The sequence below is a fragment of the Nomascus leucogenys genome, chromosome 11 (genome assembly GCF_006542625.1).
Source record: "Nomascus leucogenys isolate Asia chromosome 11, Asia_NLE_v1, whole genome shotgun sequence".
In the NCBI taxonomy this organism is placed as follows: Eukaryota; Metazoa; Chordata; class Mammalia; order Primates; family Hylobatidae; genus Nomascus; species Nomascus leucogenys.
In genome coordinates this window covers 84,838,475-84,864,007 of record NC_044391.1, presented here as the reverse complement: position 1 = coordinate 84,864,007, position 25,533 = coordinate 84,838,475, and the positions used below count along the sequence as shown (strand labels likewise).

Sequence of the window (25,533 nt, the reverse complement as noted above, 5' to 3'; positions counted from 1 at the left end):
GAATTTTAAATATAGCATAAAATATATATTCAGGGGCAATAATTCTCTTTGTGGGAGGGTCAAAATCCATCTGTCTGATGATCCTCCCACTCTGTGTTCCAATTGAGCTATGAAGTCTGAAGCAATTAGCCTGAAATATGGGAAATAGATACCTAGGGCACCTAGCGATGTGACACATGAAGCTAATGTAGAATGGACTCCTCCTAGGCATATCAAAAATACATAGAAATTCTGGGTAACATGTTTTTAAAATAATATTTCACGGTGGAAAAAAGGGAAAAAAATCTTAATTTCTAGAATTGAAGAGAAAAAGAGAAGATTATGAGATAAATAAAAGTAATGTCATAGCAGGCCAGGGTATCAGATATAGTTTAGCTTTTAGGCACTACTTTTTAATCTGAGTATTCTGGCCCATCAGTGATTACTGATATCAATTTAGTAAGTTGTGTCAGAAGAAAAAAATAAATATTAGAATTAATCAAAACAAATTGCTTAAATTAGTCTCAGTGCATTAAATTAAATTATTTTGGGTATTCTTCAATTAAATTATTATTGGGTAGAAGTTTGGTTTACTTTTTATTGCATGGGCTATTTTCTAATGGTGTTTATGCAATTAGAAGTTAACTTGTAGATTTTTATCTAGGATAGATGAAAATAGCAGAAGTGCAGTAGATATAACAACCATAAAAAATACTGTCTCTGTGTAGATCATTAATCAGTTCTGTATATTACTCAGAAATCTTACCCTAATAGGTCTTTAAACAATTTGTTATTCATAGTTTATTTTTCAAACTGTCATTTGAAACTGTCTTAGCGTTTTATTAGGTCTTTTATTAATAAGACCAGTAAAATCATTAAAACATGTTTATTTTTTATTTTAATGAGTGCCATTTTTTTGTCAATCTTTTGTAAATTATACTTAGCAGCATTTATCAGAGTGAATCTTCTACGGTAAAGGTAAGTTTTGATTTTGGAAACGTGGTTGTGTGTGTGTGTGTGTGTGTGTACTAGATTACATTATAAGTGAGAATTTCTTATGATTTCAAAGTTACTGTTCTAGAGTCTAGGCCTTGTATGATAATATTCACTAAAATATTTCTAAAAATCTATTGGGAAATGTTGAGAACTAATCCCCTTGTCAAAAGCTAGAAGCATGAAAAAAATTGTACTTTCTGTGAAACTAGACCTAGAAAAATATCTTCCTAAGGTGGCCAAAGAAAGCAGATAGGTAGTTGTTCATCCATCCAAGACATGATTAGGAAAATAAAAGTCACAAAAGAGAAATTTAAAACACAAACTTAATTTAAAAGAGAGCATAGAGCATTCTAAATTTATGCTATTTGGTGATGTAAGAAGCCCAAACATAGAAGAAAAAATAAAATTGCTTTGGTCCTGAAACCTGTTTTGCAAAAGCAAATTCCAAAACACTCTGTAGGCATAGATACATAACAGCCTAACACACACAAGGAACAAAATTAGTGTACAATAGAAAAGTTAAAATAACACATTAAACAAATTATTTTAAAAGGAAGTTAATATAAAAACTAATTAGAAAATCAATAAGCAGAGACCCCAGAACATTCTGAATGATACGGAATATATATATATATATATATATATATATATATATATATGGAAAAAATAGGCATCTATATGAAATGAATTAACAATGTAAAAATAAATCAAGAGATTTAATACTGTAAGTGGAGGCATTACTTTATGTTCAAAGTTTGGTTAGTTTGAAATAGGTATTTAAGAACCAAGTTCAGGAAACTAGTTTAGAAATTATTCAAGTGTGAATAAGAAAGCCTAGATTAATATTTCGGGTACACATTGACAATATGTGAAACCCTGAGAGCTTTAACTAACCCTCTGTAACTCACATTTTCCTTTTACAAAAGGGAAATATTAATAAACCATAAAATTGTTATGAGAATTTACTGTAACAAAAACCAAAACACAAAGTAGCATCCAATAGCATAAAAACTAATCTTAGCTATAAATATTATTACTAATACTATCATCATCATTCAACTCTTCATGGAAGTTAATTCTGATACTTATGGGGATATTACCATTTACCTGGAGAAGGTAAATTATTTTGCACAGTTTTTGTCTTTGGCACGTAAGATGACATTTCTTGAAAGAATATGTTATCTGAAACTAATTTACACTTAGTACAAAACAGCTGCATCAAGGTATCATAAATTACAGCCAAATGTAATAAAAACAGCTACACAGACACAAAATATTTATATTATCTGCCTATATTAGTCCTAAATCAATTATTTAAAATGGGTGATTGGGGTGATTATGAATAAAATCTCTTCATATTTCTTTGTATCACAGACATGAATAGACCTGAGTCTAGGCATTTGTGTAATAATAAAATGTGAGTATAAATATAAAATGAGAACATTCATTACTAATTATTATTATTATTATTATTATTTTGAGATGGAGTCTCATACTATTGCCTAGGCTGGAGTGCAGTGGCTTGATCTCAACTCACTGCAACTACCACCTCCTGGGTTCAAGCATTCTCCTGCCTCAGACTCCCGGGTAGCTGGGATTACAGGCGCCCGAGTAGCTGGGATTACAGGCACCCATCACCATGCCCAGCTGATTTTTTGTATTTTCAGTAGAGACAGTGTTTCACTATGTTGGCCAGGCTGGTCTCAAATGCCTGACCTCATGATCCACCCGCCTCTGCCTCCCAAAGTGCTGGGATCACAGGAGTGAGCCACTGCGCCTGGCCAAAATTGCTTTTTACTGTCAGTGTTTCTGTGGTTATCAGTGAAGGATCTGCAGAAGAACATATAAAAATATTTACCATCAGAAATTGGCACAAATAAATTTTTCTAGGTATTATCAAGTGCTTTAAAAGGAATCCAAATAATTCACTTTCTAATCAAAAAAATTATATAAGATTCAGCCTTTATTATCCCCAGATTAATGATAAATCTGACACATCTCTTGTTTCTATAAATGTAAGATCATTAATTTTAATGACTTTATTATTATTTTAAACTTTCTGGGGGATTTTTTTGTTTATTTGTTTCCTCTCAACTGTGTTCTCTTTCATTATTCTTTTCTAAATATTTTCACATTATGAAACTCAAATTTCTTTTTGGTTGAATTTATTACTGAATTTTAACATTTAGATACCTTGGTGTTAGAACTGCCACAATCAGGACACAGAACAATTCCTTCATCATTAATAACTCTATTATGCTATCCCTTCAACCCTATCCTCTTGCAACCACTTTTCTGATCTCCGTTATTATAATTTTGGCTTTTTGAGAATTTGAATAATAGGAAAATAAGGTATGTAACTTTTGTGACTGACATCTTTTACTCAGCAAAATTCCTTTGAGATACATCCAAAATACTAGGTGTACTGAAACTTTATTTCTTTTTTAGTGCAGAATAGCATTCTTCTGCATACAAGAGTTTATTTATTCATTTACCTATTGGAGGCAGTTAGGGATATTTACCATGTGAGGAAATTATGAAGAGAACCAGAGTACAGTTAGAGGTGAGCGATTTCTGTTGCCACTAACTTTATAACACTTGTTGATCTAATTGCATGGTTCATAGTAGTTTCTGACAGAAAAGGAAGTTATGCATTTACCATTGCTGTTCAAATAATCTGAAAATGTTCATAGACTGATGTAGGCCTGAACAACCTGTCCTCTAGAAAACACCAAACAGACATTGAGATAAGGTATGCAATAAGAGGCCAGTCTTTATTGTTAAAAAGGAAGTGTAGTTTTAGCCAAAGTGCAGATTTAACACAAGGTGTTCTGTGCCAGACTAACTGTGTCGTTATAAGTTAAAAGGCCCACAGAAATATAACCTGGAAGAATTCCACTCTAAAGATGAAGGATCCACATGTGAGTTTAGTACCGGTGAAAGTGGTATTCTCCTTCAGAATTTCAGGAATCGCTAGAAACTAAGAACACCTGCACCAGTACCCTTGAAGCAAATGGGCAGAGTGATGGGCATGCCAGTGACTAAACAGAACACTGTTTAGTCAATAACCCTTGAGTTTTTGGAAATATTAAGTCAGAGGAATTCTGGAAAGAATAATTCTGAGAAGAAGAGTTTTAAGTAAATAAGTGTGTGTGTTGGGGGTTGACTCAAAGTAAGTGCTATCCAAACATTAAGAGGGAGTTTATTTTACAATCTCACATTGCTGAGAGGATTCAACGGGAAACAGGTATGTGTTACACCGCTACAATGAACTGATTTTTGACAAAGGTGCCAAGATCACGCACTGGTGAAAAGACAGTCTCTTCAATAAATGGTGCTGAGAATACTGTATGTCCACAGGCAAAAGACTGAAAGTACATATAGAAAAATCAAATCAGCATGGATTAAAGACTTAAATCTAAGACCTCAAACTATGAAACTACTACAAAACACACACAAACAGACACACACATACACACACACACAATGGGGAAACTCTCCAGGAAAAATTTAGTCTTGGCAAAAATTTCCTGAGTAATACCACACAAACACAGGCAATCAAAGCAAAAATTGACAAATGGGACTGCATCAAGTTAAAAAGCTTCTGCACAGCAAAAGAAACAATCAAGGGAAGAGACAACCCACAGAATGGGAGAAAATATTTGCAAACTACCCATTTGATGAGGGATTAATAACCAGAGTATATGAAGAGCTCAAGAAACTGTATAGGAAAGAAATCTAATAATCCAATTTAAAAATGGGAAAATATTTGAATAGCCATTTCTCAAAACAAGATGTGCAAATGACAAACAGGCATACGAAAACGTGCTCAACATCATTCATCATCAGAGTAGTGCATATCAAACTACAGTGTGATACCATTTCACCCAGTTAAAATGGCCTTTATACAAAAGACAGGCAATGACAAATGCTGGTGAGAATGTGGAGAAAAAGGAAACCTTGTACAGTGCTGATGGGAATGTAAATTAGTACAACAATTATGGAGAACAGTTTGGAAGTTAGTTAAAAAACTAAAAATAAAGCAATGATATGATCCAGCAATTTCACTTCTGGGTATGTACTCAAAAGAAAGGAAATCAATATTTTGAAGAGATATTCTCCCACGTTTGTTGCAGCACTTTTCACAATTGCAAAAATTTGGAAGCAACCCAAGTGTTCACTAACAGATGAATAAATAAAGAAAGTGTGGTAGATATACACAATACAGTACTATTCAACCATAAAAAATGAGATTCTGTCATTTGCAACAACATGGGTGGAACCGGAAGTCATTATGTTAAGTGAAATAAGCCAGACACAGAAAGACAAATATTACACGTTCTCGCTTATTTGTGGAATCTAAAAATTGAAATAATTTAACTCATTGAAGCAGAGAGTAAAATGATGGTTACCAGATGCTGGTAAGGTTAACTGGAGCAAGATGGGGTTTGGAAGGTTAACAGATACAGAAAAAAATAGTTAGAAAGAATGAATGAGACTTAGTATTTGATAGCACAACAGGGTGACTATAATCAAAATGTGTTAATTGTACCTTTTAAAATAACTAAAATAGTACAGTTGGATTGTTTGTAGCACAAAGGATAAATACTTGAGGGAATGTATATGCCATTTCCCATAATGTGATTATTACACATTGCGTGACCGTATCAAAACATATCAGGTACTTTATAAATATATACACCTACAATATACCCATAAAAATTAAAAATTAAATGGTAAAACAAATACATATGTGTTAATATTTATATGCCTTTATGATAGAGACAGGAGGCAGCCAAATGCCTAGGCAGATAGGGGCGGGTACCTGGTGAACCCCCACCTCCAAACCAAAAACACTTTAAAGCCTGAAAGCCAAGCTACAAGTTAAATCCTCAGACTAGACTGAGAACTTTTCTTCCTATTTAGCACTGCTTTCTTCTGATTGACCCCCACCCTTCACCTATTTTAAATATACTTGCTCTTTTCTAATTGGTTTTCTATACTGTCATGCCAATCTTTGAGTAGTGTCTTTACTTTAACCTTTTTTGCATACTCACAAACCAATCTCCATGCACTCACCATCTGTGCTTATAAAGATCCCAGACTCAGTCAGCAGAGGAGGAGATGGCCCGACTTCAGGGAAGAGACAACCTGACTTTAGGAAAGACAACCTTCCCTTCCTGTCCCCTCTCCAACTCCCCACTCTGCTGAGAGCCATTTCATCACTCAATAAAAGTCTCCAACTTCACCATCCTTTAATCACGCATGTGACCTCATTTTTCTTGGACATATGGCAAAAGTTCAGGACTCACCAAGTGCGGATACCCAGAAAGGCTGTCACACCAGTACTTTGCCCTCACCAGCAGAGGGCAGCCAGCCCACATGATGAGGCGAGGAGCCAACTCAGCAGCTAATACACTGCCATCTGTGGATGGTTGAACTAAAGGAGCACTGTAACACCCGCTCTGGGGCTTCAGGGTTGTGGACACCCTCACCTGGGCACTGCTATGTTCTCCTCAAGACCACATGGCTGATCAGGCCACAGGCCCCACATGGTGTATGCTCCTGTGTCAGTGCTGGGAGCACCCAGCCAGATTCTGCACTTGCTCACTCATGTGCTCCCTCCCACAAAGGGTTGACCACAGTGGGCTGAATAGATGGGGTGCTCCTTTCACGATTCTGGCAAAGGGTCCTAGAAAAATCCTGCATCACTTAGGTCCTAGCACTATGACTTATTACCATACATTACACTTTGATTCATCATCAGATAAATTTTTTTTTAAAGAAAGAAACCCTCTTGCAATGACAACCAAATAGGTCTAACTCAGATATAATCTAAAAATATACATTAGGCTGGACATGGTGGCCCATGCTGGTAATCTTAGGATTTTAGGAGGCTGAGGTGGGAGGATCTTTTGGGTCCTGGATTTCGAGTTTACAGTGAGATATGATTGTGTCAATGCACAGTAGCCTGGGTCACAGAGTGATACTGTGTCTCTAAAAATATATAGAGATAGATATTCAGACATATATGTTATGGAGCAGGAGAGTTCTCCTTGCTGATTTTCCACTCATTACATATTGTTATTGTCATCTCTTAATGCTTTCAGTTTTCTATTGTTATTTAAGGATAAACTTGAACCATATTAGGAATAAAAGAAAAAATATTCTTATCTTTTAAAATTTTTGTATTTGAACTTTATAATTTTCTACGGCAACTCAAATATCCTTCACAAAAAATAAACATAGTGACAACTTTCAGCAGGTACAGCTGTGTTTTTTCAATTAATATCACAAATATTTACCTAAATTTGTCAACAGATTATGTGAAATAGTTTATTCATTCCATATACATTTTTTTTTTCTGGGAGGAATTATGATGTTGTGAAAGGAAAGTAAAATATGACAATTTTTGAAAAGAATTATGTTCACAAAATATAAACATTTCATCTATATCAATATTTCTCCATGACCAAAGTATATTTTCTGACTTCTTAGTGAAGATAAACATTTTATTTCTCCCATATAATCAATAAATTATTAGTAACAAAATGAAGTTACCATCTTAAGCTATCTGTTAGTACAAAAAAGAAAAATGTAAATTAGGAATATTTGGTGATTTTGAGATTAAGGTCTGGGATTGCTGTGTCAGAATATTGTAGGTCACTTACATTGTTTTGTCTGGTCAACCTTCCTTACAAACACTGGCATGAAAACTGTCATTTTGGTAAATTTTTCTCCTGTCACTGACAGCATACATATCAAATAGGTGTTACCATATTCTTTAAAACCTCATCCCTTTTAATAAAATATAGACACTAACTAAAAGCATTCCTGGATTATTTAAATAAATATCTTAAAAAACTTCCTTTAAGGAATAGGTATATGTGAAGTTCAGACCATTTAGTTTGTCATTGTCACACATATTTATAAAAACTTCACCTGTAATGGAAACAAATAAAACAACCATTGATATAGTTTGGCTCTGGGTTCCCACCCAAATCTCATGTCAAATTGTAATCTCCAATGTTGCGGGACGGCCATGGTACGAGGTAAATGGATCAAGGAGGTGGATTTCTGCCTTGCTGTTCTTGTGATAGTGACTGAGTTCTCATGATATTTGGTTGTTTAAAAGTGTGTAGCACTTCCCCCTTCTTCCTCTTTCTCTGCTCTTCCATGTGAAGATGTGCCTGCTTTCCTTTTGCTTTCTTCCATGATTATGTTTCCTGAGGCCTACCCTGCCACCCCAGCCATGCCTCTTGTATAGTGTGCAGAAATGTGAGTTAATTAAACATCTTTTCTCCATAAGTTATCCAGTCTTATGAATGTCTTTATAGCAATATGAAGATGGACTAATACAACCGTGTTGAAAAAAAGCAGAGATTCAAACAAGAAGGGAGAACTCTGATGGTTTTCAGTTTCATGGTATCCACTTTCACTAAAGAGTAGCTCTCTCCATGTTCTTCACTAAGATTTATCCTTTCATCTTTTTTATGATAGAGATTCTAGCATCCTTTCCAAACTGATACCACACAGATATTAGATAACATTTCAGTTCAATACCTTGAATTCAGAATAATTAAGACTGTCATAAAATTTTAAGTTCATGTCTTAAGAATCCATTTTATCAGGCCAGGCATGGTGGTTCACGCCTGTAATCCCAGCACTTTGGGAGGCCAAGGCAGGCGGATCACGAGGTCAGGAGACTGCGACCATTCTGGCTAACATGGTGAAATTCGTCTCTACTAAAAATAAAAAAATTAGCCGGGTGTGGGGGTGCGTGCCTGTACTCCCAGCTACTCGGGAGGCTGAGGCAGGAGAATGGCATGAACCCAGGAGGCGAAGTTTGCAGTGAGCCCAGATAGCACCACTGCACTCCAGCCTGAGCGACAGAGTGAGACTCCATCTCAAAAAAAAAAAATGAAAGAAAGAAAGAAAGAAAGAAAGAAAGAAAGAAAGAAAGAAAGAAAGAAATAATCTGTTTTATCAGTGGTATATGTATGGCATTATGTACTTCTAATATTCATTCTGTGGAAAATAAGATATTTCCCAGAATTATGCTCATTTAAATACACCAACTCACTCGGAGATGACTGAATTAAGGTAACAAAATCTTTTTTGCATTTGTAAATGCTAACATTTCCTAACATGAGAGGCTGGATTAATGGTTTTTTGGCCTTTGTATTATAGAAATAGATTCTAAAATCTACGTTTTATTTGAAGAACAGTAATTTGAAGTTTAATGTTTTTACTTTAAATGACACACCCTCCAATGCATTTGTTATTAATATTTGAATGCTGTTTGAAGTTTGTGGCAAGCAATCGTTTTCCTTAAGAATGACACTGGATTTACTGTATTATATGAAAACATTATTTTATAGCAGTCACCAAAGTTAGAATTAGTCTATAATATCCTTGCATCATCAGTTGGTGCATTAAGATTCTTTAGCAAATATACATCTATCATTGTAGGAAAATAAAAAATATGTTACACTTCAGCAGTTTTACAAATGCTGAAGTGCTCAAGAGCTAATGGCAGATTTGTACTAGCTTGCGTGACCCACTAAAAAGTGTTTTCAAGCTAATGATCTGAAGAGTAAACATAAGTCAACGTAAAATCATTGGTTTCTTACTTGATTTAAAAGATTCTTTTTTAGACAAACTAAACTTTATAATACAAAATGAATAAAACATTTTGTCTGATATTTTTATTAAAAAAATCTTGAGAAATACTTTAGGTCCCATAAACTTAATTCTGATTATTATTGGTCTTACTATTAAATGTTTCAAGTTGCCTACATCACTTTTTCATTTTTTTAGAAGCATGTGGAGAAACATTTGGTTTCTCTGAATTGAGCCCTCTCTGGGAATTTCATACTTTTAAGTGAGAATTGTATATCATAATCTAACTCATAGATACACATATTTTTACTCAAAATAATATAGTTATATCAGAAGATATAAAAAAGTGAATATAATTATTTTAATTTTCCTTTAACTTTTTTTCATTATAATGTTTATGCAAAAAATAAACATAATGAGAACAGTAATAAGATTAATTTCTAATTTTTGTACTTGGGCTATCTTGATATGACAATTACTAGTAATTGCACAGATATATGTAAACAAACTAGTTATGGTTTTAGGGCAAACCACCATTATTCACATGTTAAGCACAATATCAACATTCTTCTCAACTTCAATGTTTTAATTTAAATATATAGTGAGAAGAGTTTATCACCTGAGGCCAAGGAATGCTAAATATGAATTTTCCATGACCCATCAGGCCTTAAATTATCATAACATTTTTAATGTATTAATACATATTTGGTAAAATCCTTCTGAAAAGAGAAATATCTGTAGGCAAGTATCATATGAGGCAATTCTGTTGCAGATATCTCACAGATAAAATTATTTAAAACATCTGAGCACTCTTAAGTGTTAGCATCTGTTCTCATCAAATCCCAATAAACTATTGAATTATAGTAGCCATAAAAAGCCAGACTGTGCTTGAGGGTCATTGTCCTAGTCCAGCTATCAAAGGCATGTGAGCCCTATTTGGGCAAATAACTAGAGCTGGTGAGTATGGCTAATAACATAAATCATAAAATCAGGGATTACATACAAAGTTGTTATTATTTAAGAACTAGGCAATAAAATAACAGGATTGCAAGTCTGATGTGATATTTTTAAAATATATCGAATTGAATGTCCAGGACACAGAATATAAAATTGAAAGAAGCCAGATAAAACAGAAAATCATGTTAAAATTCTTACAATAACTATGGTCCATGGTCTTGTCTGGCATATTTGAAGTACGTTATCATTGACCTCAACTGTTGTCATCTCTGTGCTGCTCTATAATTAATAAATAAATATATTTTAAAATAAGAATAAATTTTTATAAACCTTTTTCTAGAAAATCAATTATATATTGACTTATAGCTTACTTGATTCTTGGAAAAATAAAAACTAAGATTTAGAGTAAAATGAAGACAATGAATAACTAGAAGGCACTGATTATTGATGAAAGTAGTATGAAGCAGAACATGTGAAGGAGTGACCTGTAATTTCAGCGATCCAAAAAATAATGTGTAAAGCATATTCCTTCATTTAATAAATATGTATTAATAATCTCCTTTGTGACAGGTACAAAAAGTCCAGACACACCAAGAGCTAAAACACTTCTGGAAGAACTTCATCCAGGATATGTATTTATGTTCTTCTGTGGCTAAAATTCTACAGAAATAACATTATGTGTAAATGTCAGGAGTTAATTATGTCATATTAGAATAGTATCCAAACACAGAAGGACAGAAAAATTATGCCTCTGTCTATTCTAAAGTAGTTGGAATAAAACAAATCTTCCCACTGAAAACAAATATAAAGTCTAGATAAACATATTTAAAATAAACCAAGACCAAAAAAAATCCACAAATGGTTAAAAGCATGGGTGAACAACCAAAGCAGCCATGACTTGAGAAGCCAAGATGTCAGATGAAAGTGAAACACACTGAAATATCCCCGTGTTTCCTCGGGATACTTTTTGAATTCTATTGCACAGTAGAAGAATGGAGAAAATTATACAACTTAGAATTTACACTTGTCTCACCAGACAAGGAGGACAAAACTATGTGAATAAAGTTCAACAAAAGAAAGAGAAAAGAAAGAATTAGGCAAGAAGGAAGGAAAGAAAGAAAGAAGGGAGGGAGGAAAGGAAGAAAGAAAGAGAGGGAAAGAGAAAGAAAGAAAAGAAAGAAAGAAAGAAAGAAAGAAAGAAAGAAAGAAAGAAAGAAAGAAAGAAAGAAAGAGAAAAAGAAAGAAGGAAAGAAAGGAAGGAAGGAAGTGAAGGATGGAGGGAGGTGAGGAAGGGAGGGAGGAAGAGAGGGAGGGAGGGAGGAAGAGAGGGAGGGACAGGGAAAAGAGAGAAAGAACACTTCTATTTCTGGATTTGAGCAAGAAGGGGGCCTCTCTTAGACACATTTAACAGAATTTTAATGCAAATTCTTAAAGTCTGATAATAAAGGGAGGATTTACCTTTATAGGAAAAAAATGATCTATCCTTACATTATGTCACAGCAAAGAAAAAAAAAGCTCTGCAGAAAAATATCATCCAAATTCCCTCTAAATTTTTTGTCATCAATATATGCAATCAAAACTCTATCAGACACACAAGTCAACATATACAATTATTTGAAAACCAGAAAGAAAAATATTCCAGATAATAGACCCATAAGTGAACTAGATATTGGAATTTTAATGCAGAAGGTGTAAGGCAACTATAAATAAAATACCAATAAATTAGAAAAAAGTAGAAATATTTTTGCCAGAATAAAGTGCCAGAAAAAACATGGGAAGCATAAAATATATATTCAAGAATTAAAAAATTAAGTGTACAATTCAATAACTGATTATAGCAGCATAATTGACAAACCAAAAAGAGAATTAGTGATCTATAAAATACGCTATTAAAAATTCAAATTGAAGTATATATTAGTCCATTTTCACTCTCCTAATAAACACATACCTGAGACTGGGAAATTCACAAAAGAAAGAGGTTTGAGGGACTTACTGTTCCACGTGGCTGGGAGGGCTCATAATCATGGCGGAAAACAAGGAGGAGCAAGTCACACCTGAGGATGGTAGCAGGCGGAGAGAGAGCTTGGGCAGGGAAATTCCCCCTTATAAAACCATCAGGTCTCATGAGACTTATTCACTATCATGAGAACAGCAAGGGAAACACCTGCCCTCATGATTCAATTACCTCTCACAGGGTCCCTCCCACAACACGTGGGAATTCAAGATGAGATTAGGGCAGGGACACAGCCAAACTGTAACAAAGCACAAAGAAAACTAGGCAAGAACAGTACAGAATAAAGCATGAGAGACCTTTATGCCCTATGGAGTTTCAAATATACATACTTTCAGAGTCTCAGAATGAGAGGACAGAAAAAATATTCAGTGAAAATGTTACAATAAATACTGGAAGAGGTTTTTTCATACATGCTGAAAACCATGACATTCATGGAGTTTAATGAAACAACAGTAACAAAAAAAATTAAACAAAGGATGAAAATACTGTTAGAAAAAAAGGTGAAGCGAGAGGAAGTGTGAGTTTGTTTTGAAGAGAAACAACTGTTAGGCCGGGCACGGTGGCTCACGCTTGTAATCCCAGCACTTTGGGGGGCCAAGGCGGGCAGATCACGAGGTCAGGAGATCGAGACCACGGTGAAACCCCGTCTCTACTAAAAATACAAAAAAAATTAGCCGGGCGTGGTGGCGGGCGCCTGTAGTCCCAGCTACTGAGGCTGAGGCAGCAGAATGGAGTGAACCTGGGAGGCGGAGCTTGCAGTGAGCCGAGATTGTACCACTGCACTCCAGCCTGGGTGACAGAACGAGACTCCGTCTCAAAAAAAAAAAAAAAAAAAGAACTGTTTCATCAACTCACTGTGGTAGTGGTGATATGTATTAAAATCCATAGTATTATACACCAAAGAAAGGTAAGTAAAATATAAATCAGGTGAAGAAATGTGAGATTGCCTTCTATGTAACCAAAAGACTGAAAAAAAAAAGATTTTCCATAGAAATGGTGGATCCTAGCATAAAAGGAAATGACATTTAAATAAATATTAACCCACAATTCTTAAATATTTTATTTTGCCTTTTTCTACTATTTTTTAAAAATCTTTTTCTTTCTGCATTTCCAGTTTGGGAAAATTCTGTTGATCTATAATGAAGTTTACAGATTTTTCCTCATATCTGTCCAGTCTACGGATTAGCTCTTCAAAGGTATTCTTTATTTTTATTACAGTGTATTTTTATTTCTAGCAGTTCTACTTGTATGATTGCACTATCCTTCTGTTCTTACATGTGGTCTATTATTTTCATCATGGTCTTTAATGTATTATATTAAATATATTAAGTTTTATTAATATTATTTTTAGCTGACAAATCATAATTGTATACATTTATGGTGTTCATTGTGCAGTTATGAAATATGTATACTATGGGAAATTATTCTATCAAGTTAATTAACATAGCCATCATCTCACCTACCTATCACTTTTATGGTGAAAGATTTGAAATTACTCAGTTATTTTGAAATATGCAATACATTGTTTTTTACTGTAGTCACTCTGCTGTGAAATATATCTCAAAGCCTATTTCTCATGTCCCCTTTGATCAAGAACTTCACATTGCCTCCCTCCTCACTCCTACAGCCTCTGTTAAACATCACTGTGCTCTATACTTATATAAATTCAACTTTTTAGATTTCATATATGAGATTATACAGCATTTATTTTTCTGTGCCAGTCTTATTTCACTTGGCATAATGTCCTACAGACTCATCCATGTTGTCACAAATGAAAGGATTTTCTTCTTTTTTTAAGACTGAGTAGCATTTCACTGTGTGCCTGTGTGTATGTTTGTGTGTGTGTGTGTGAGAGAGAGAGAGTGAGAGAGACAGCTTATCCTTTCATCCATTGATAGACATTTAAGTTAATTCCATATCTTGACTATTGTAAATAATGCTGCAATGAACAAGAGAGTGTAGATATCCCTTTAACATATTAATTTCAATTCCTTTGGATATATACCCAGAAATGGGATGGCTGGATCATGTACTAGTTCTATTTTTATTTTTTTCAGGAATCTCCATACCATTTTTCATAATGGCTGTGCTAATATATATTCTCACCAACAATATGCAAGAATTCCCTTCTCTGCATCATTGCCAACACTCATCTTTCATCTTTTAAATAAAATCCATTCTAACCGGTGGGAAATGATATTTCATTTTGGTTTTAATTTGCATTTCCCTAATAAGTAGTGATGCTAAGCATCTTTTCCTGTACCTATTGGCCGTCTGTACGTCTGTATGTCTTCTTTTAAGAAATGTCTGAGCCAGGCCTGGGCTCACACCTATAATCCCAGCACGTTGAGAAGCTGAGATGGGCAGATCAAGAGGTCAGGAGTTTGAGATCAGCCTGACCAACATGGTGAAACCCCGTCTCTACTAAAAGTACAAAAATTAGCTGGGCATGGTGGCAGGCACCTGTAATCCCAGCTACTCAGGAGGCTGAGGCAGAAGAATCCCTTGATCCCAGGAGGGGATGTTGCAGTGAGCCGAGATCACACCATTACACTCCAGCCTGGGCAGAGCAAGACTCTATCTCAAAAAAAAAAAAAAAAAAAAATTCTGTCCTTTGTCCATTTTTAATTGGGTTGTTTCCTTGCTTGAGTTGAAAATAATTGGATTGTTTCCTTGCTTGAGTTGAAAATACAAATAAATGGAAAGATATTTAGTGTTCATTAATTACCAGAATTAATACTGTGAAAATGTTCATACTACCCAAAGTGATTTACAGATTCACTGTAATCTCTATAAAAATCCCAGTATCATTTTTCACAGAAATAGAAAACACAAATTTTTAATTCACATTGAACCTCAAAAGATGCCAAGCAGCCAAAATAATCCTGAGTAAAAATAACAAAATTGGCAGCATCACTCTACTTGACTTCAAAATATAAAGTAATTGCAATCAAAACAACATGGCGATAGCATAAAAACATACACGTTGACCTATGGAAGAGGATAGAAAGCCCATAAACCTGTCCATTTACAGTCAATTGATTTTTGACAGAAATTTCAATAACACACAATGAGAAGTGGACAATCTCTTAAATAAATGGTGTTAAAAAATTGGGTATTTACATGCAAAAGAAAATAATTGGATTATTATGTAGGATCCAAAAAAAGGAAACTTCAGGAGTTCTAGAACTGACCTTTGGATCCTTATATTTATATTTAGGGGCTGAGGGCATGGCAGCTTTTATATTTAGGTTTTATATTCATATTTAGGGGCTGAGGGAATGGGAGCTTCCAAAACAGACCCCTTCAAGGATAGTAAATCTTCCTCTTTGATTTATTATCCTCGAGGATAATAAGTCTTCTCCCTTAAGGAGAAGAACTCTAAAGGAGTTCTAGACCAGCCTGGCCAACAATGGTGAAACCCCGCAACTACTAAAAATATACAAAAATGTGCTGGGCGTGGTGACGTGCACCTATAATCCCAGCTACTCGGAAGGCTGAGACGGAAGAATTGCTTGAACCTGGGAGGCAGCGGTTGCAGTGAGCCAAGATGGCACCACTGGACTCCAGCCTGGGCGACAAGAGCAAAACTCTGTCTAAAACAAACAAAGAAACAAAAAGTCTGAGTTATAATCCATTATTATACTGGAGACTTGGTTTATTGGTTAGGTGTGGGAGGAGAGGAGTGTGCTATATTCGTCTGATTACTTCTTAGTCCTTCAGTGGGCCTATGTCTCAGGAGTGTGGCCCTCACAAGTGCCTCTTTCCTTCCTTCGGAAGTAGGGAAGTAGAGCTTTTATCGCCCCTGTGCTCTAGCTGCAGCATTCCTAATCTATGATTTTTCATTTCAGAATATTTTCCTAGAACAGTGTAATTAAATAGAAAATCAGTAATAAAAATATTTTAAAACTCTAAAAACATCACCAAATACACCATACATATTTTAGGAAAAGAATTATGAAACATATCAAATCCTGGAAATTACAGCTGAAGAAGTACTAAAATGGAAATACACAGTATTTGATTCACATAGTAAATATAATGTTGAAAATTAATGATTGTGCATCAATCTCAAAAAACAAACCAAAATAAAATAGAAATTAGAAACCAATAAAAAGATAAATAAGCAAAAATACATAGAATAAGGAGTTATAGATGATATATAGATAGCTATAGATATAGCTAGATACAGAGATACAGATAAATATAGCATTTCTTCCTTAATTTCTAGTGCAGAGAATTGTTGAAAAAAATATTGGAAACAAGTAGTAACTATAATTTCAGAATAAGTGTGTATAATACTGTGCAGTCTAAGCATAAATTTAAAAAGAAAACAGAGCTCTGCATTTGCTTAGATAAAATATGCATGAAATAATTAAGTTAATTTTTAAAAGAAATTGAACATCTCTTCTGGATTTATGAAATAAATGTAAGTGACACTGTGTGTGCTGTTTTTGATAACTCAGGTCTTAGCATTATAAATTAGCTGCCTCTTAGTTCTCTATGCATATTTATAAGCACAATTATGAATATTCTTAATTGACTTTTACCTTTTAGAATGTAACTTATATTTTAAATTTTATTAATTAAATCAATGTTTTTTAAATAAATTACATTTCATATCCACTATTTTTATTCAATCCACTATTATTTTTAGCAGACAAGAATTTTGACTGTCGAAAAAAAACTACCATTTAAGAAAATTATCATTTAGTGAAATACAACACTTGGAAGCCAAAAAAAAAAAAAATATCTTAACATATCTAGTAAAGTATCTTCACAATGCTATTTTTTTTCAAAAAAAGTTTAATTACTAACAACAGAAAATAAAATAAAATTTACGGTGAAAAATCTATAATTCCTTACTCTTATAAATGCATATTTGAATTTACTTGGAATAGTAATCATACTTTCATTTTGAAAGATAATGAAAAATACCTGATTTAAACAAAGATCTAAACTTATCTAACGATTTTAAGAAAATATTTTAAGACAGTTTGTTCAAAGTAAGTAACTTTTTTTACTGTGTAAGAATTAAAAATGCCCTGAAATGTGCTATACTATATAAAATCTATTTCATTTCTAATATTAATGATTATTATGTGACTAAAAAAGAGAGTGTAAGTACATTTATTTTTAAAACTGTAAAAATATATGGTAAAAATAAACTAATGGGTTTACTACATGTCACAATGAAATAGAATTTATGAGATTATGCATGGCTAAGTCTGAAGCAATTGTCATATCTTTGAGGAATGGACAACTTGAAAATACACTTAGTTCTTAAAAAGCACCACATCTCAACCAAGAACAAATAAAATATTTTATTAATGGCCTCTTTTATAGCTGATTAGCTTTTTATCTTCAGAGGGGTAGGACTTTCCTTTTTTTTTCCTTCTTGACTCATGTTGCTAACACTATATGGGAACCAAACAACCTACCATTACTCCAGTAGTTCCTGGAAAGGCATAGATCAAAGGCTACTAAAATTGAACTACATTAATAACTCATAGAATATTATTGAAAATTTATGTTTGCATGGTTGTATTTTAAATAGAATGTCTTTTAAAACAATAAATTTTAATAAATCAATAGTGCATTTCTGTTCAGGTTTTAATTTTTGTGACTTAGTCCTTTAAAAATGTTTTCTGAAGTTCTCTGTAGATGCAGGCATGGAAACTGTAGTCTGTTTTCTTCAATTGGTGAAAAAACCAGAAAATTGTAAAGTATGTTTTTATTAATACTTGAAAAGTGCTTGTAATTGTGTTAGCTTTTTGATGCATTTCAAGAAGCTTGTAAAAGTATCTTAGATGGAAGTGAAAATGTATATTAATCTTGGCACGAAGTAGAGAATACGTATTTACATTTGGTATCGTTTTGATTTGGCATTTCAACCTGTAAGAATCCTTAGTAGGGGAAAACAGCAGGAGAGCCATCTGCTGATAAAAATATGACCTGTGGACATAACTTATTTCTCCTGTTAAATTTAAAGAATCTTACTACAGCTTATTAACTGAAGGCATCAGTTTATGCAGAAACATAGTATGGCAACACTAATGAAGGAGTGAAACAAAGTGGAAGGTGTAACATATATATTAATAGTTTTTTCTGACTTAAGGACATTGAAATTATTTTATTCTATTTATAAACAATGTATTTTGAATATTTTATTTACATTTATTCATCCATGCAGTCACCAATTTCTAAGTAGGTAAGTATTCTTTCAATTACATATATTATTAAATTTGTAAAAATATTGGTAACTTATAAATACAGACTTCCAGCTTTTGTGTTCAAATTTTCAGTTTGTCATCTAAGTCTAGATTTTAATACTTGCAAATATTTATGAGAGGCTGGTGATATTTGTTTTTCAAATAAAATATTAATTTCCGTAAGATATTTATTTTTGTCAATTTAATACCAGCACATGAAAATCATAGCAAAAGACGATTTTTTTGAAGATACCTTTTCAGTACCGTGATTTTAAAAGACCAAGACAACAAAGTTTATTTTTTTGTTGTTCATATGTTTTATGAACGGATTAATAATTGATAGCAATGTTTTTTCTTTCATATATTTCAGACCCTTGATAATAGTTATATTCAAAATAATTTTTAAATTTCCATTTATTGGTTGTTGAAATTAATGAAGCATATTGATAGAAGAATAACTTATAAACATGCATTGAATCTCGGAATAAAATGGCATGTATAAATGACCTATGTCAGCTTCTACTATATTAAGTCAGAAAATATATGAGTTGAATGAATTTTCTTGGTAGAATAGCACATTTGAAAAATTTTAAAGAAAACTAATTTGTGTGAGTTTAACAATTATATTACATCGAAAATATATGAACAACTTTCTGTCAGTAATTTTATTTACTATTTATGTATTTTATTTTTTAAATAATTATTTAGTAAATAATCAAACAGTAATAGTTGGTGATTACATGTTGAGTATCTTCCTTAGTATAATTGAAGTGTGATTGCTTTTTTAAAAATTTGCTTTCATAATATTGAAAATACAATTTTTAAGAATTTTTAATTATAAGATTATTCTGCAAGCATGTAAATTTTAATCTGCAATGAACACTGAACTATTCATCTTAAAACTTGACTGTAAATGTTACATCAATAAATGAGAAATATACTTACTTTAGCAATATTTCTATAGATAAGTAGAAAGAGAGCAAGCCAGAAATTCATATTGCTGTAACAAACCAGCATCATGGAAAAGATCAGACTGGTGTACTAGAAAATGCCTGCAAGCAGCAAATCTGGATGCTCATATTAGGAGAGTTACTGCAGGTGACATCTATTCCACACTCAAATGTCATAAAGATAATGGTGCAAAGGGACAGTCAGCACTGGGTCAGCAGATACTGAAAAGTAGATTTAGAGGATGTCAGCATAAATGTACTAGTAAAACTCATGAGCATGAATGATGGTGCCCTCAAGGAGCCTATAAATACATACACATTCAAGTGGAATTTTGAGTGATCTCTGTGTAATTCTTTGAATAACCTAGGCAATACTAGTTTAATACAAACACATGACACATTGTAACAACCAAAACTTGTTACAGAGGATGGCTACATGAAATTTCATATAAAAAACAATTTCAATTCAAATAGAAGAAATAACTATGTCTGCAGCTTATGAAGGAAAATACATTGTCAAAATTTAAAATAATAGATGCATTTATTTCCATTTATTTAATATTTATATAGCATTAATACAACTGCCATTGTTTTAAGTATTTTACAGATATTAATTCATTTAATATATAATAAACAAATATAACTCATGCATTACTGATAAAAAACAGAGTTTTTAAGAATTGATCAAGTCATGTAACTAATTATCAAAGGATCTAGGATGAAAATTCAGGGTCTCTCCATATGCTGCAGAAGATCATACATGATTATGAAATTAATGGAATCAGCAAAACAAAATTTAGAAAGCACATAAAGATATATTTCAAAATAGTATTTGTAATGTTCTCCAAGAAAAGAAGCAAGTAGTGAGATTGAATCTTTTATGAGTTTGAATGTAAGTTTTTAACAACAGTTATAAGAATTTTGGAATATAATTTTGTTGCTCCAGCACATGACACTGGTGTAAAGTAGAAACAATAAGAGCTATTATATTTGGAGTCCCCGTGTGTTTCCCACGTTAAAAATGAATGCATTAGTAGATTTTCATTTTAGGTGGATCAACTCATCTTAATATTCCAGGAACATTTATTGCTGTACCACTGAATGTCCAGCATCCTGAGAACCTCACATGTCCCAGGCAAACAGGAACAGATTATCACTCTCACCCTGCAGTCAAAGGCAACAACAGACATTGGTTATGTGCCACGTTCTGGTAGAAAACATTATAAAACCACTGAGATGTTTGCATCTGTTATCAAATTTTCTGTATATTAATCTATATTTTTTATTGTAAAAAAAAATATGTTGGGATATTGACTGTAAAACAGAATGAAGTAGATTGTGTGCCCGGAAGAAAAAAACTAGAAAAGCTGCATTAAGAACATCTATGTAAAAACATCAGAGAAATATTGACGTCTCCAAGACAGGAGGGGCCATCTTTCTGGTGAGGGGATTATGGAAGACGCAGAAATGACATTCTGAAGAAACATTTTTTTTTTTTTTCCATAAGCGTATTTGTGGATCTGGACTTAAGTCATTAAGGCTTGGAATCTGAACTTTTCCTAGACAGAGGGACTCTGCTAGGTACAGTGAAACCAGTGGACATACAAGTATTCTTTTGAGGCTGAAATACAAAAGTGTAGCGTGAAGGGCAAGATCTTGATGAGAAGAAAGAGATGGAAAACTCAGCCTAACAACCAGACTATCCCGCTTCACACACATATACAACTCTTAAGTTGCACAAGTTCAGGGTCTAAACAATCAAGCAAAAAGCCTCTGAATGACAAGCCATAGCATTCCTGCAATCTCAGCAAGCCAAGGAGGAAAAGATTAGAGGTCAGATCCCTTTATTCATTCATTTATTTATTTTAAATTTACTTTAAGTTCTGGGATACGTGTGCAGAACGTACAGGTTTGTTACATAGGTATACATGTCCCATGGTGGTTTGCGACACCTATCAACCTGTCATCTAGGTTTTCAGCCCCACATGCATTAGGTATTTGTCCTAATGCTCTCCCTCCCCTTGCCTCCCACCCTCCCACAGGACCTTGTGCGTGATGTTCACCTCTCTGTGTCCATGTGTTCTCATTGTTCAACTCTTACTTACAAGTGAGAACATGCAGTGTTTGATTTTCTGTTTCTGTGTTTGTTTGCTGGGAATCATGGCTTCCAGCTTCATCCATGTCACTACAAAGGACACGATTTCACCACTGATCCCACAGAAATACAAACTAACATCAGAGAATACTCCAAACACCTCTATGCAAATAAACTAGGAAATCTAGAAGAAATTGGTAAGTTCCTGGACAAATAATCCCTCCCAAGACTAAACCAGGAAGAAGTCAAATCCCTGAAGAGATCAATAACAAGTTCTGAAATTCAGGAAGTAAGTAACAGCTTACCAATCAAAAAAAGCCCAGGACCAGATGGACTTACAGCCAAATTCTAGTAGAGGTACAAAGAGGAGCTGGCACCATTCCTTCTGAAACTCTTCCAAACAATAGAAAAAGAGGCACTCCTCCCTAACTCATTTTATGAGGCCAGGATCATCCTGATAGCAAAATCTGGCAGATATAAAAAAAAATTCAGGCCAATATACCTGAAGAACATAGATGGAAAAATCCTCAATAAAATACTGGCCAACTGAATCCAGCAGCACATCAAAAAAGCTTATCCAACATGATCAAGTTGGCTTCATCCTTAGGATGCATATTCAACATATACAAATCAATAAACGTAATCCATCACATAAACGAAAGCAATGAAAAAATCACATGATTATCTCAATAGATGCAAAAAAGACCTTTGATAAAATTCAACATCCCTTCATGTTAAAAATTCTCAATAAACTAGGTATTGATGGAACATATCTCAAAATAATAAGAGCTATTTATGACAAACCTATAGCCAATATTATACTTAATGGGCAAAAGCTGGAAGCATTCCCTTTGAAAACCAGCCCAAGACAAGGATGCCCTCTCTCACCACTCCTATTCAACACAGTATTGGAAGTTCTGGCCAGGGAAATCAGGCAAGAGAAAGAAATGAAGTGTATTCAAATAGGAAGAGAGGGAGTCCAATTGTCTCTGTTTGCAGACAACATGATTGTATATTTAGAAAACCCCATCGTCTCAGCCCCAAATCTCTTAAGCTGTTAAGGAACTTCAGCGAAGTCTCAGGATACAAAATCAATGTGCAAAAGTCACAAGCATTTCTGTACACCAGATCCCTCTATTTCAAAGTCTTGAAATAAGTGCCCTAGAAGCAGACTGATCAAAGAGACACAGCCCAGGTGTTATAGCTCTTTTACAATTTGTCTAGTAGGTTTTCCAGTTTTCACCAGAATATCCCCCATGGAGAAAAAATAAAAGGTAGACACAACCAAATGTTCTTTGAGGGTCAAATGTTATAGACCCTCGAAGAAATGTCTACCAGGAACCATTTCTGGAATATAGAAATATAGGCTGTGAGCTATATGCACAGATGAGTGGTTCAGCTCATATACGGGTCCAATAAAGACTATCCAGCATTTTCAAATTTAGAGAGGTAAACATGCAAACAGAATCCTAAGAACATTTTATCTATAGCTGAGGTGTACTTTTTTCTTTCCTAGAGTTTAGATGGCTACCTGATTTATAACAGCTTTGCATGTATTAAGGTTGGCGTGACTAGCCACATTGAATCCTAATATAAAATGCTCCACAATATCATCAATGTCAGACTAGCCCATATTTGGACTAGCCTTCTTTTTTTTATTTTTTTCTGTTGCAAAGCACATTTTTTTCAATATAAGTCTCTGTGAGACTTATCTTTAAATTGAATATTTTGCTGTGAAGAGTTGAATCCATATTTTGATAATGTTCATTATTCCTTACATCATTGTGTGCCTGCTTAATTTCCAGATTTAATGAGAAAAAACTTTTTATAAATTTTAAAGTAAGTTCATTATTACAAATATCATAACTAGTTCCAAGTTTCCTAAAATTTCTATTTATTTTAATGTGTTGCATGAATATTTTTTAAATGTCTTCCAGATGTTGTGTTTAACTCTGGTCGACTTAATTAAGCAAATATTTATGAGGAAATTCTATACATAAGAAGCTTTTCAGAATGGCTTTTATTTCAACAAAATAATTATATGATGCTTATCATTACCTTGTGGACAATTCTTCTGCAAATTTATGGCTGAGGTCCACATAGTTTCTTCACAATTTATGCTTTTATTCCCCCTCATTTCTCTCTCATCTGTGACTTCCTCAAAGCAATTATTGACACTCAAGTCCATGACTTCCTACCAAAAAGAATGTAATTGGCTAAGAGAAATGTTATAGTGAGATAAATCACTGCATTTTGAAATTCAACCAGAAAGCGACCAGATCCAGCTGGGTCACATAGAGAAAAATAGAAAATAACACTTTGAAAATGAAAGCGAAACAAATTTCTAGTTATCTCATCACACATGGTAAAACAGGCTCTGGCATCAGTGTTTTTTTTTCTTTCTTTCTTTTCTTTTTTTTTTTTTGGTTGAGAGGCAGGAGTGAAAACATCTGCCTGTGATACATATTGACCAGAGATATATTGCATTAGTAGCTTTCTGTTGCAAATTTTGTGGCAATTTAAGCACCAGAAATCAATAGTTTAGTGTCTTGGAGAAATTGGTGTCTTCCTTCCTTCCTTCCTTCTTTCCTTCCTTCCTTCCTTCCTTCCTTCCTTCCTCTCTCTGTCTCTCATTTCTTTCTTTCTCTTGGGGATTGTTTGAAAAACTGATTCATAATTGGAACAAAAACTGAAGGAATTGTGGTCAATATCAACTAAGAAGATTATTTGCATCCAGTCTGTAAAATGTAGCTCATCATTTTAAGATTAGTGATCTGTTAATAATCATTTGCTCTGGAATCTTGACTGTGTCTTCATAAACTTACAAAGTACAAATATAAAACTTCGAGAAATATTTTGAAAAAAATGTTGAAAACATAAATGATAAAATAATACCTCTTTAAAAAGTTTAGCATAAAACCTTTTTTAAAAGTTTCAAAGTATCTTTTTTTAATATTTGAAAGTTAGAGGACATTATATATCTTTTGCTTTTAATACTTTTTATTTGGCTTTCATATTAAAATATAATGTTCAAATAAAAATTTGATTTTTTTCTTATAAATATTTCACTTTAATGTGTATGTCATCAATCAGGAGAATATTTACCAAACCCAAGACTATACATATATACTATACAGGTAATTATGAAATAAGGAGATTTTGTTGCTATTTAATGGTATCAAACTTACAGGCTATTCTTCAGGCCCACATTTCTCTTCCACAATTGGTGTGTGTGGAATGCTGTCCTTTCTTCGTACTCATGGTAATTTAATTTTTCATACTCGTCTCCTTGTATTCATTCTAGAATACTTTCACTCTCTTCTCATAAAGCACAGGAAATAATCAACAAAATGAAGAGACAATGCACAGAATGGGAGAAAATATATGCAAACTACCCATCTGACAAAGAATTAATAACCAGAATATATAAAGAGCTCAAACGACTCTATAGGAAAAAAAATACAATAATCTGATAAAAATTGACAAACGATTTGAATAGACATTTCTCAAAAGAAGACATACAAATGGTAAACATGCATGCGAAAAGGGGCTCAACCTCATAGATAATCAGAGAAATGCAAATATCTACAATGAGATATTATCTCGCCCCAGTTGGAATGGCTTACATCCAAAAGACAGGTAATAACATATGCTGCTAAGCATATGGAGAATAGGGGACTCTTGTACACTATCGGTGGGAATATAAGT

The 25,533-nt window shown here is 33.5% G+C and overlaps 1 non-coding gene across 1 annotated transcript; it reads left to right on the top strand.

Moving 5' to 3' along the window:
• Nucleotides 1-23,018: 23,018 nt before the first annotated feature.
• LOC115837399 lies at nt 23,019-23,080 on the top strand. The gene has a single exon (XR_004032444.1). It is a non-coding gene; the product is annotated as a U7 small nuclear RNA (small nuclear RNA).
• Nucleotides 23,081-25,533: the final 2,453 nt, after the last annotated feature.